Raw genomic sequence first — 14771 nt, 5'->3', positions numbered from 1 at the left:
TTCATTAACTCCTTCAGGAAGAGAAATCTGTCCTAAGTTGATAAAGACCGTCTGGAGGTAGCAAGGTAAACAATAAAAGCACGTCATCTCACCTTCAGTCTCGCTCACCTGTAAGAAAAAAAAACAGTATGAATTTCTAAACTTAGAATACTTTATCTTGAATTACATGATGAACGAAATATGTATGGAGATACACATGACAAGGAATACACTTATATATATATATATATATATATATATATATATATATATATATATATATATATATATATATATATATATATATATATATATATATATAAGTTTGGCGTAAATCCGTCTAAGGGTCGAGGAGATATAGCTGCCACAAGAACAAACTAAGCTAAGCCCATATAACCTTGACCTTTGACCTAGCTGACCTAATCAGTTCATAATCTCCTCATACTGCATCACTGACAAAAGTGGTGGAAATCCGTCATTGGGTTCAGGAGATATCGTGCCCACAAGAGTGTGACGGACGCACGAACCCACGCACGCACGCACGCACACAACCACGCACGCACGGCCGGGCAGACCCAATGCAGACCAATCACCTAAAGCCTCCTCCACCACAGGAAGGCTGAGGCATAATAAAAACCTGTGTCAAGGAGTTAATCAAATCGCATTTTCTTTCACTCTTCTCGCCTTCAAAATATTAGGTTCAGGTAAGGAAGGAAGAATGGCCTGGAAGAGTTAATTACAGTCTTCATTAACCCCTCCTTCCAATGCAGGACCTACTAAGCATTAAAAAAAATCGTCTGGGAGTGACAACAAGAAACCAAACAGAACTTCATGATCCTGATGGTATTAAAACATCTCATTCACCTACGCTAGAGTTTTATTTTTTAAGCTAAATAAAATCATCTGTAGGTAGAGGATTTAAAGCCAAATAAACCGTCCTCGTAGTGAAGGGGTTAAAGGTCTTCCCGGCTTGTTCACACGCCGCCAGACAGTCCTGTGGAAACCTGGGAGAGAGAGAGAGAGAGAGAGAGAGAGAGAGAGAGAGAGAATGGGTAGGGATAGGGAGGGGGGGATGTTTAGGAATGGACAGGGAGGGAGAGAGGAATTGGAGTAAGAATGGAGAGGTTGGGGTTAAGGAAAAAGAATAGTGGGGAGGAGGGAAAGGACAAGAGATGGAAGGGAGGAAGGAAGAAATGGGGAGAGGAGAGAAGAAATCGGAAGGGGAGAAGGAAGAATGGGAAGAAGGCTTAGAATAATACCCACTGAATGCACGAGAATTATGGCAGAAAAACGAAGGGAGAGAGAGAGAGAGAAGGATCGGGGAGAGGGGAGACAGCATGGAAGGGGAGACATGGAAGAGGGGGTGGGAGGAGAGAGAGGGGAGAGGGGGTGGGAGGAGAGAGAGGGGCGAGGGGGAGGGAGGTGAGGGGGAAGTTCACCAACCTGACGCACATCCGGTAACTCCTAGGCAGGCAGGAAGTTCCTTTCCCCGCCTGGTTGCCTACTGTCATGCCGCCATTTCTCTCTCTCTCTCTCTCTCTCTCTCTCTCTCTCTCTCTCTAAGACCTAATTGCTTTGGTATTTTATAGCAGTCAACTTTCAACTCTACGACGTATCTATTTCTTCGCCCCCCCCTCACACACACACACACACACACACACACACACACACAGCAACTGTCATGACCCTAAGGAATGGTTGCGTGTGTGGTCTGGTGCTTGCCTTGTCTCTGTCACGAAGGTTTTTAGCTTGACTCGTTGGCTAAGGAGATTCCCAACATCTTTTTATTGCTGCTTTATATCACCATAGAGGACAGTAATATAATTTTATATGTTATTTATGCTACCAATGTCAATTATTTTATTTCGTTTGCAAAGGCTTCAACATGAGTGCATGCGTCGGCTTTGGTTGTCTAATAAAGGCTCTCCACGCTGCTCGATCTCTAGCAACTTCTCTATTCAGTCCCTTATGCTTGAGGTCACATTAATATGTTATATTTTGTCCTTTTTTGTTGACATGTGACATTATCATTGATGTCAATATATGAAAAACGCATAACATACAAGAAGATAATATGATAATACACAGCAATATGCAAAATACGTCGTTAATGAAGAGGTGCAAGAAAGCCTGCTAAACTGACGAGAATATGGTCTTAAGCAGCTGACAACTGAGTGCGCCAGAGTGTACACACGGCCCGGGTATTGCCTTATACTGTAATTTCTGAACCATGTCGGACCTTTCTGCATCGATGCTAACAACACCGGGTAATGTGGGATGCAGGCTAATCACACCCAACAATCATAGGTGTTCCACAATTTACCACCCAAACGTAAGGAATTCATTTCACGCTTCACGCACTCGGAAATAATACTATTGGCAGGGACATGGCTGGTGCAAGCCGCAGACGCCGCCGCTGCTGTTCCTTATATTTTCACTATACTTTCACTATAATAATAATAATAATAATAATAATAATAATAATAAATAGTAGCAGTAGTAGTAGTAGCATTAGCTTTATCAGTGGAAGCAGAAGCAAGACTACCACCAACAAAAGGAGCGGAATCCAGGTGTAATTTCCTGTCAACGACATTTACCGAATTATTAACCAACGCATACCCTTTCCACCTTCATCATCCTTCCTTCCACACCATTACGTTCAGCTGACAGTCACACTTCTCATAATGATGAGGTTACAGACAGAGGCAGACGGAAGAGTAGGATCGAGGAGTAAGGTGTGAGTGAGGGGTGTGGGTGTGGGAGTGAAGGGTGAGGAAGTGGGAGTGAGGGGAGGGGTGTGGAGGGAGATGAGTAAGTGGTAAGGAGGAAGTAGGAAGTGAAAACATGAAACAATGCGACATTAAATACCATGCCACTCTCTCTCTCTCTCTCTCTCTCTCTCTCTCTCTCTCAAAACATTAAGCTGAAATCATCATCATCGTCATTATAGGGGAACATGAAAGTGCTCACGTCGCCAAATTAATGCAGGATGTGGAAATAAAACATTTAACGCAGAACTTTCCTCTCTCTCTCTCTCTCTCTCTCTCTCTCTCTCTCTCCAATCCGCAGCACATAGAGCGAGCGACACATCACTACCAAACTCCCACCGCTGCCCCTGTGAACTTTGACCTGTGACCTCCATTACGTGACACGGGGCTAATGATCATAGGGGGTAAGAGGGAGGGGAGGGGGTCGGGGGGGGTTAGGAGGGGATGAGGGGTGAGGGGGTATAGGGTCAGGGGGGGTAGAAGGGGGGAGAGGGGGGGAAGGTGGCACCCGAGAAGGTTAATGTCAAGATCAGTGTCTGCCTTTCTCAAAATCACAAACGCAGATTTACCAACAGTAGTCTACTTGGTCAATCTCGCTAGGTCAGATTAGGCTGCGTTATGTTATGCTATGTTAGGTTGGTAAGATTAAGCAGATTGGGTTTGGTGAGGTGAGGTGACGTGAGGTGAGGTAAGGTGAGGTGAGGTGAGGTGAGGTGAGGTGAGGCAAGGTGACGTGATGTGATGTGAGATTAAGTTGCTGCTGTTTGATTTGGTATGGTTGGTTGAAATATAATATGAAACGACCTTACTGAGTTAATGAAGGCAAATTTTACCCCCCCCCTGTCTCTCTCTCTCTCTCTCTCACACACACACACACATACACACACACGAGAGAGATGAGGACACAGCCTGATCGCTCCTTCCTGTAGGCAACATTCCCAAGGTTCTGCTCTGACTCACTCACACCTTCCTTGCCTCACCTTACCTCTCCAGCGTTTCCTTCACTCCCCTCCCTTCTCTCTCACACATTTCCTAACTCCTTCCCTTAGAGCATTTCCTTCACCTCATCTCCTCCTCCTCCTCCTCTCTCTCTCTCTCTCTCTCTCTCTCTCTCTCTCTCTCTCTCTCTCACACTTCCTTCCTCCCCCCTCCCCGTCTCTCTCTCTCCCTTGTACTTTCTCTCCCCTCTCTCCCTAACACATTTACTTCGCTCCCTCATGCGCATGTCTCTCACTCTCTTTTTTCCTGTACTATCCATGAGTTTTGTTTCATGCACACATTCCCTTCCCCCACCCTCCCTCCCTCTCTCTCTCTCTCTCTCTCTCTCTCTCTCTCTCTCTCTCTCTCATACTTATCCTCCCTCTCCTTCACATCCCTTTTTCCTTCTTCATCTTCCTTCCATTACTTTCTTCCTTCTCTCCCTCATGCAGTACCCTCCTCTTCCTGGGCCTCACAACCGTATTCTGGAAGCTAATGCAGGACCTTCCTTGTGGACCCTTTATCAAAACGATATGCTCAAGGTTTAAGTGGGGTAAGATTTCCCTTCATCTGTAAGGGTTGTTCCAACGTTTTTAAGGGCAGGCATGCTCTGGCTTTCGCACTCTTTATATTTAATTATTCGTAACAAGTAGCCCTGTACCTGTAGAATGCATGGTGTAATGTAAATAATTTATATAACATCTATTTTAAGATGATAAAAATATAAAGCGAGTTCGCAATGCAGCTGAATCATTTTGTTATTAAAGCCAGTGGACCGTACCTCATGGAGTAATAGGTCAAGGGTATATGGGACTACTCATTTGTGTTTAAGGGTACGGCCAACAATCTTTCCCTTCAAATATCTTCCCTGGTCGACCCCCCCCTCCCCCCGAGTCTGTGTTCCATCACCTTTGCGTCACTTCCCATGCAGTCAGTTCACCAATGTTGATGACTTGCTGCCGTGAAAACAAAGGCAGCAGTAGACCACATGGTGCCACCCCGCTGCAGACTCCCACGCTCCACCACACCTCACACACCCCACCATGCACACATCTGCACACCACACACACACACACACACACACACACACACACACACACACACACACACACACACACACTCTCTCTCTCTCTCTCTCTCGCTGTCACAGATTTCATATTGCCCAACTTGCCCATTGTCTTAAAATAGACAATTTATGAACGTAACTGTTAAACGTACGGAACAGAACCACAGCAATTAATAATTTGTTCAGCTTAATAAACCATACTGACACGAACAAGCAAAATGTCTCTAATTCTTCTCGTTTCCTTAACCCTGCTATTACCTTTGCACTCGTGACTAGCGAGGACACTACTGCCTTGAAGCCTCCGTAAACACTGCAGCTAATTTTGTGAACCCGTCCTTAAAAGGGCACTGATGCCTCTCTGAAGTCATCACGTCTGACTAGCCTACTGGACTGACTAAAACATAGATCTCCTCATATTGCGATTATTCTTGAAGAAAACGAATGACTGGGTGACCATAAACCACGACGCCCCTGACACCGTGACATGACTGGTACTACGTCACTCAAATCCGGTTCACACTGGTCCGTTTTGACGCCGTATTACACGTGACGTCATCAATGCCATAAGTTACTATCAATAAAGAAGAGGTGTAATCCACAGGGAAACTTACAGTAAAGAACCTTGATAAAGTCCTTCCTCAATGCACCCCTAATTTCCCTCACCACCCGTACATTTTCACTTTCTCTCTTGCACACTCTACCAAGGCCTTCTGTCTCAGTACTAATATTTTACTTCAGCCTCAGTGTGAGGGAAGCCTCCCTGTGGTGGTAGGCCGGATATACGAATGTCTCTTAGCAGTTTCTTTATCCTCTGAAAGGAGGATGGTGGACTGCAGGAATCTATCTATCTATCTATCTATCTATCTATCTCACTTTTCCTCGCCCTTGATGGTTGGACGATCCAAGAAATACCATCATTTATCATCACCTCACCTATAATTTCGTCTAAGCAATAATTTTCACAGGAGTCATCATCACAGACAACACTACCAGGCCCCCACTACCACCAACCACAACTATCAACACCACTACAACCACCACCAACACCTGGTACCACCATTTCTCACTACAGTACTAGCTACCACAACTACCACCATCACCACCACCACTGTCATTAACACCACAACATCCCCTGCTACCAACGACAAGTACCACTACGATAATCAACACCACAACTACCACTGTGCTGATCATTACCACACATACCATTATCATCAAGGCTATAGCTACCAATACCATTATCACTACCACAAGTACCACTACCATCACATTTACAACTACTATCAACAACACCACAACTACCATCAACACCACATATACTACAACCATCATCACCACAACTACTACTAACTTCATCAACACCAAGACGCCACTACCACAGTCAACCCCACAACTACCACCACCGCAACCATCACCAACACACCATCACCTTAAATACCATACATCACCATTACACCACCACAACTACTATCATGCAACCATCTTTACGGACCATCTCCTACTTAACTACACACACACACACACACACACACACACACACACTCCACTCTCACTCTCACATTTTTTCTCTCCTTTCAAGGCTACAGTTGTTTCACACCAATTTGGCTCACGTGATCGTCCTTTTGAAGATTAATTAACATAGCTCAATGGCAGAAAGACAATACTGCTTCTCTACGCTCTTCCCACGGCACTTCTTTGTGATTAGCACCATAATGTAGTGTTAATGTCCCGCTAGAACTGTGCATTCAACCAGGAAAGGGGGAATTTTAGCCTAAGAATAAATGAGAATTGTATATTTTGCTCATCTAAGGTCTGTTATAGGAGTCCAGGACAGTAAGTGAGAAAAATTAACAGGGTAACGAATAACATACGTTTAATTCTATACAGCTGTTGTTTCAGGGTAGTAAATCAACTTTCCTTTCAGCTCCTCACCCACCCACACCCACACATCCAGTCTGTGTGTGTGTGTGTGTGTGTGTGTGTGTGTGTGTGTGTGTGTGTGTGTGTGTGTGTGTGTGTGTGTGTGTGTGTGTGTGTGTGTGTGTGTGTGTGTGTGTGCGTGTGACATACTCATAAACAAGGCCAAAGATTTCTCCATTTTGTTCATTTATTTTCTTCTTGCAGTTATTATCACAAACTATGCGTCCATGAAGCTCTCACGTACCCTTGAGCCAGCGAAAAAACACAGTGGCAGACCCTTCTTGCGTTGCTGTACTGACTTATTTGGGGAATGATGGTTGCTTTGACAGACGCTTGGAAAGAATCTGTTTTTTGTTTTTTCCCTCACGAGCGTAGGGGCCCGGAACTAGTCTACCCAGTCCCGACGCGTTATGGTATTACTGATCTCGCGATGGAACTCTCGATATCACGGGGACTGCAACAGAAAACCCTCGGTTTAGAGACGACTTAAGGATCTTCCGTAGTGAAAGGGTTAGAAAGACTCCATTAACCTCTTCTTCAGTACAATGTCCATCTCAATTCATTCGCCCTGCCGCCAAACGAATGGACTCCACTTAGAGACGGCCTCTCGTGGTGAAGGGATTAAAGTTAGTTTCGGTGCTCGCTTGTGGACTACATAACAGTTACTAAATTCAAGCTCATGAACACCACAACTGCCACTCCTATCATAAACAACCTGCCATTACTGTCACTCTCTGCACCACAACAACCACTACTCACCTTTATACAACTGCCATCTTTATCATTCTGAACACCACAACTACCACACCTGTCAACGCCACATCTACCACTACTGTCTTCCATACAATTGCCGTTCTTATCACCCTCGATAACTCAGTTACCATAACAGTAAATAACACAACTATCACCCATCAATGTCACAACTACCACATCATCAGTACCACAACTACCACTATCAACACCACAACTATCGCTATCATCAACACAACAACAACTATCATCAGCATCAGAACTACCACTATCGTAAACACCACAGCTACCACCATCATCAATACAACCACCACCACCATCACCAATACAAGTACCACTATCATTAACCCCACAACCACCACTATCATCAACGCAACTCATCAGCACCACAACTACCACTATAACCAACACCATAACTTGCTAAATCAAAGTAGTGTTGTACCTTCTCGTTTTCAGTGAACTAAAGAGTCAAATTATCATCTTCGTTGGTCGTCATTTATATCCTCGTGTTCTTGGAGATAAAATCTGGCTAGTCTCAGTTAATTATTTGTTATTATTTTAGTTATAAGGCGAGTTTAATTAGCTGCCTATGTCACTCAAGGACTTTATTAATTATCATGATAATTGGCCATAATCTGAGGCAGTGATAAGGCACCAACTGAGCCACGTCATCACCTACATGGGAATATTGTGAGGACGTGACAGGGAATAACAGTGGCTGCTGGACTGATACTTTACTCTCTCTCTCTCTCTCAAAAACACTTTCACATATTCTCACTTACACTCTAACACACACACACACAGCTGATTCCATAAGCGTGACCTTGTGCAACCTCACGCCTCCCCTGCAACAGCGACTGGCTTGCAACACAGGCCTCATGACACTGCCTTGTCCCCCCTCGGTAGGGGAAACATCGCTCCTTCCTCAATTTATTTAGGAACAAATGAATATTGTCGATGTGTTGGATAAAGGAGTGGATATGTTAGCACTCTCTCTCTCTCTCTCTCTCTCTCTCTCTCTCTCATTCTGTACGTGTGTGTGTGTTTTCATATATCCTTTTCATACATCTTACTTTCCATCTTGCAAATTGATTCACAAACCTAACGTTTTATTCCCTGTCGTAATTCCACAGAAGCGACAAAGCAAAAAGACCGCAAAATCAACCCATGTATCTCGCTCTTGCACAAACCTTGATCAGTTCCGTCTTAATATTTATTTTTTTTTCTAGGAAGGAGAAGGAAAGCTCAGCACGAAATTACCTCACCAATATTATAAACAAATTAAGTTTAAGTGAGTTTATAAATAGGACTCAAATTCTCGTGAGTTCTCGTCACCGCACCGCCTCACCCCAATGCTCTTATACAATTCCCGTCTCCCTCCTTCCACCTAACACCCTTTCACCCCTTCATCCACGGAACCTTCACCCCTTTTCGCTAAATCTCTGTTACCTTCTTCATTTTTCCTTCTCCTCCTCAGTCCTCTCCCCTCTGCCCACACTCTGTCTTCTCTACATTCCTTTCCTTTGAATCCTTGTTACCTTCCTCATTCTTCTTTCTCCTACTCAGTCCTCTAGCCTTCCCCCACTCCTAACACTCTTCCCTACCTCACTTTTCCTTGATTCTTTGTTTCCTGCCTCAGTTTCCCGTCTAAGTTTCGACACAGCCTTTCCTCTCTTCTTGCACCTCACACTCTTCCCCTCATTTCCTTTCCTTGAGCTTTCGTCACCTTCCTTGACCCCCTCCTAACCTTCTCTCATCAACCTTCACCTCACATTCGTTGTTCAGTCTTACGATCATTTACGTTCTAGTACTCTCCTTCGGCCTCCTTCTCCCTTTATGTTCCCATATCCTTCCTTATGAACGCCCTTCTGCTCACTAGAAATCTTAGTCCATCAACCCCTTTAGGCCGCGGACGTCATCTTTACTCTTCCTATCTGTTAACGATTATCTTTACTATATGCTAACCTTGAGAAATGGCATGGCTTCATATAACCTTCACTAAACCCTTTATTACCAGGGTCTCTCCTAAGTTGAGTCGAATCGTCTAGTAGTAACAAAAATACACGAGTACAAAAAAAAAGTATTTGTATTGAAGGGGTTAGTATAATGTTCAGTTAAAAAATAAATGAAGTAATAATACATTCCTTTTGTTCCCCACGGAGAACTGTAAATGAAATTAGTTTTCCTTGTGCTGGTGTGTGTGTGTGGGGGGAAGGGGAAATGAAATTCGTTTTCATGGCTTTAATTAAATTCCATTTGGCCTAACGTCTCTAATGCAGGTACCGTAGCTCTCTCTCTCTCTCTCTCTCTCTCTCTCTCACACACACACATACACACACACACACACGGCAAGTCACTCCTTAGTTTCAAGGCAAAATTATTAATGACAGAAACCTTAATCGCACGCACTCCTGGCCCTGCATTGCGGCTAGTGAGAGTGCACCCGGAAAGCGTGATAAATGAGCGTGAGCTTGGCAAAGTAACCACCCTCACCGCCGCCACACCTCACGGTACTAGACGGTACGATGTGGTGGTACAATGCTAGGCCGGATTCTAACTGGCATAGCAGGCTCCGTGGTACCCTTTCCTTAGCGATTTAGTATTTTAAAGCACACCCTTGTTTTTTTATACTATTCTTTTAATACCGACATAGTTTGTAGCAGTAACACAGGATAACTGGGTGTGATGTGCAGAATATATGGCTGGGGAAATCACATATCTCCACTGTCACTTACAAATCGACACACACACTCGCATCCATCATTCTGGACTCGGAGTCAGAATTACGGTCATTTCCGCTTCGTCACCAAGAATCATTTTTCACAGGAAAGAGAAAGGAGAGTGAATGCAGTCTTCCTTTGTCTTTCGTTCTTCCTACAAAACAAATCCTCGTTATGACAGGGAATCGGTCGTAACTTCATGAAATCGGGGTCTGACCAAAATGAGTACGCGCTGAAGGGTGATTAGAGGGCAGTGTCGATGTGGTAGTAGAGGCGGGGACAAAAGAGGATCCAGTGTTTCCCCTCACCTACTTTTCACTTTCCTATGCTGGCTAATATTCCTAGAGAGAGGCTTTGAATATTTCTCTTCCCTTTGATATGATGCGTCAGGGAGGAAAGGGAAGGACATGCTCATAGTGTGAAACAGACCTAGTAGTAAATTTATCAGAACTTCTGTCCCCGATTGTACTAAATTTACTCCATTTTCACTGAACATGTATTATAAACGGCATTGTTTCTAATCCCTTCAAAGTAGTTTTAGTCAGAATTAAACAAGACATGAATCGCCACATAGACAGTACTGAGATGAACACAGGCAGCGGGAGGCGGATGCACCTTATCTACGTACAAACAAAAGGGTCACAGTGTCGTATTTCAACCTTGCTGTCTCGCTGGGTTTTTCACTGGGCAGTAAAGTCATCTGGAGTCAGTCATGTTAAAATAGATGAATCGCTCCTCAAGGTGTAAGGGTTGAGGGAGATTTATAGATGTATGTTTTGGGATACGTATAGGTGTGTTTTGGAAAGGACAGTGACCGGAAGCGTTCTGTGTAAGTTCTCTCTCTCTCTCCCTGTGTGTGTGTGTGTGTGTGTGTGTGTGTGTGTGTGTGTGTGTGTGTGTGTGTGTGTGTGTGTGTGTGTGTGTGTGTGTGTGTGTGTGTGTTTCTGTACAGCATAGGAGTCCCCTGCACATAACTTACACCCTGAGAGCCACCAGCAAGAACCAGATCACAGCTTGCTTCTAAGACTAATTCTAAGCTGGCCATGAACCTAGAGACAGTGAAGAAACTAATTTATATTCACCAACTGGACAGGCTGTGAATGACGCGAGGACACTACCACCTCAAAATATTCCAGTCCTGAAGTTTGCATGAAGTACCAACTCATTATACACTGAATGCTGCTTATACACAATGCCATTCATACCAGATTATCTCAGTATACCAGGAATTTTCAAACTGCGAATTAACAAAGCATAATTAACTTACTTATCGCTGCAGATAGTCACTTTTAAGTAAAGTTCCATTAACAGTCTGCTCGCACATCCGCTGCGGGGGAAGTGGGGGGGGAGGTTGTTCCGGGTTGGGTTACTTTTGCCACCTGGGTCGTGTTCTAGTTAGCATAGGAGGCTTTGCAACACCTTCTCCTTAGCGATTTACCTGGCGAATTACACCTTAACATCAAAAACATTATGCGAGGATACTGAGGTGTAATGTGCAGAAAAAATCGTTAAGGCAGAGGCATTATGAAATTATTCGAAACGAACTAGAAATTCGATCGGTAAATACTGCTCAAGGTTTGTTCGCACAGCTGCACGTACCATTCTAGTTAAACAGCCTTTCCAAACATAACCCTAACAACACCACGACACACAGCACATTCACTTGACGCACATTTATAACACAGAAGCGAAAAATAACGAGGCATATGAATAACCTGGTAAGGAAGATGAGCTGGGTGGGCTCCTGTGCTGATGGGAATGCGGTCCTTAATTTCTCATTCCTTCCTTTCCTCTGTCTCCCACTCTCCTTTCCTCTCCTCTGATTCTTCCTCTCTCTGTCTCTCACTCTCCTTTCCTCTCCTCTGATTCCTTCTCCCTGTCTTTCACTCTCCTTTCCTCTCCTCTGATTCTTCCTCCCTCTGTCTCTCACTCTCCTTTCCTCTCCTCTGATTCTTCCTCCCTCTGTCTCTCACTCTCCTTTCCTCTCCTCTGATTCTTCCTCCCTCTGTCTCTCACTCTCCTTTCCTCTCCTCTGATTCTTCCTCCCTCTGTCTCTCACTCTCCTTTCCTCTACTCTGATTCTTCCTCCCTCTGTCTCTCACTCTCCTTTCCTCTCCTCTGATTCTTCCTCCCTCTGTCTCTCGCTCTTCTTTCCTCTCCTCTGATTCTTCCTCCCTCTGTCTCTCACTCTCCTTTCCTCTCCTCTGATTCTTCCTCCCTCTGTCTCTCACTCTCCTTTCATCTCCTCTGATTCTTCCTCCCTCTCGTCACCCTTCTTTTATAGAAACCTTTTTTCTTTTTCTCCAGTCCCCAACAAGAAAATCTTATCTTACCTCTGGGCTCTCCTATCCCCTTTTACCCTCTGCTATCCTTGTCCTCCACTCATAGAACAAGTACCATAGTCATAACCTACCAAAAAACAAACGGTCTCGAAAGGAACAATAAATCTGTTGCTGTTTGTACTCCTTTGCACTCCTCTGTACTCCTCCCTTCAGCCCTCCAACCAACTAATTCTCCCTTTCCGCTACCTACCAGACATCCTACCCATACTTTACACAGCTCCTGTACATCCAGAGAGAGTATTTCCTCCTGCTGCACAAATTCCATTCTTCCCTCCAACAACTGATCGATTTACCAACGCTCCTCATTACTCTAATCATCTTAACCTCACACAATCTACTACACATTCAAGCAAAGTTCTCTCACCTCAATGTTCTCATCGCCTTCCTCCCTTCCGTTCATCCTTTCAACAAATTTATCTTCTCTTCCCACTCCCTTCCAACTAAATATTTATTCTCCCTCCAGACATCTAAACAAAATAGCCCAACATCCTTTCCCCAGACTCACCCTCTTTTCTCTTTACTCTTCAGCCACACTACTTACTTCTCCTTCCATCATTTCGTTACACTGCAAATCACTGTTCGATATAACTGTACAATAAACTCCGTAACCCAAGAGTGCTCTACCTAACCTCGGTGATACATGAAGAAGGAAGGTGAAAAAGGGAGAGAGACCTACCTAGTCACTCTAGTCGACGACCCACCATATAATAAGCAGTGACTCGAGCCAAACTACGTCTCACGACTTTATTCTGGCAGTGTTTCGACGATATCCCATCAAGTACCAACGACCACGCTATCGAGAATATCTTTCCTGGGAGATTTCTTTTGCACATTGCCCTATACCGCTTTGCTATGGACATAATTTTATCAGCAACATACAAGAGGATACTGAGGCGCAATATAGAATAAACTGAGAAGAAAGACGTGAGGAAGTCGAGAGGCAAGACGTGAATAAACTGAGAAAAAAAGGCGTGATTAAATCGAGAAGGAATACGTGATTAAATCGAGAAGAAGACGTGCAGCAAAATCCCCAAATCCGCCTAAAATATGATCCCTACCCTTGAGCCAGCCTCCGTCCTTCCTGCCTCACCCCTACAACCTGCTAACCTTGCCCTACCGCCCCCTCCCTCGTGCGTCATGCTGCCTAACGTTACATCAGACTCGGGAGTGACAGACGCACTGGCTGGGAGGAACGCTGAAGGAGATAGAACTGCTCAGACGCCATCACTACAGTCGACTTGTGTTTATCTGACAGAACTGGGTCACCTCCATAACCTCCATGCCAAGTCGTGGTTGCATGAACTTCGACAAGCATTACTTATAAGACAGGAATGGATTTTTTTGGTTGCTTGTAAAATCGACCCACCAATCTGACAACAGCTGGCCATCAACTGTACTGAATGACTACTACTGCTACTACTACTACTACTACTGCTACTACTACTAATAATAACAATACTACTACTTATAACTTGCTGCTGTTGCTGTGATATTATACTACTCATAAACCTGCCATCATAAAAACCCAATATCTGCGCCTTACCTTCAAACAGCCGTGAATAATGTTAGCTTCTAGTAAACAGGGAACGCGCCCTCGTACTGAGGTGTTTACTGCTATTTATAAAATAACCAATAAACAGACGGCTTCACCTTATCATAAAATAAATTCAACCTCACCTAACCCAGGATGACCCGGAATAGTGCTGGCTTCTGAGAAAGAATGGAAGGACTACTACTATTACTACTACTACTACTACTACTAATAATAATAATAATAATAATAATAATAATATCATCATCATCATCATCATCATAAAACGCAGCCCAGCCTGGCCCTGAGTAATATTGGCTTCTGGTAAACAAAGTGGATGAACATGTCTGGTTTTACGGCTCAAGTGTAATTAAAGGTTATGGAAGGCCGTCCACGCAGCTTAAAAGAACCCTAATGAATTTACATATAGCAAGGGTAATACACACACACACACACACACACACACACACACACACACACACACACACACACACACACACAATGGGAGCGTAGGGGAAGAGGGAGGGAGGCAGAACCATCATTTAAGGCTTGCTAAATAGAAGCTTTTAATAATTTTTTATACTATATCGATTTCAAGACTTTCTACATTTTATTGCAACGTGGGATTCTCGCTCATGAAATGAGCTGCAATACCTTGGGGTTTCAATGTTAGGCTTTTATTGGGTTCCAGCTATTACCGGCCCCGCTGCCACACTA

This window comes from Coenobita brevimanus, chromosome 92 (genome assembly GCF_032717465.1).
Source record: "Coenobita brevimanus isolate Jiangsu-jjx chromosome 92, ASM3271746v2, whole genome shotgun sequence".
Classification (NCBI taxonomy): Eukaryota; Metazoa; Arthropoda; class Malacostraca; order Decapoda; family Coenobitidae; genus Coenobita; species Coenobita brevimanus.
The sequence above is the reverse complement of the archived record's forward strand: the minus strand, read 5'-3'. Positions refer to the sequence as shown.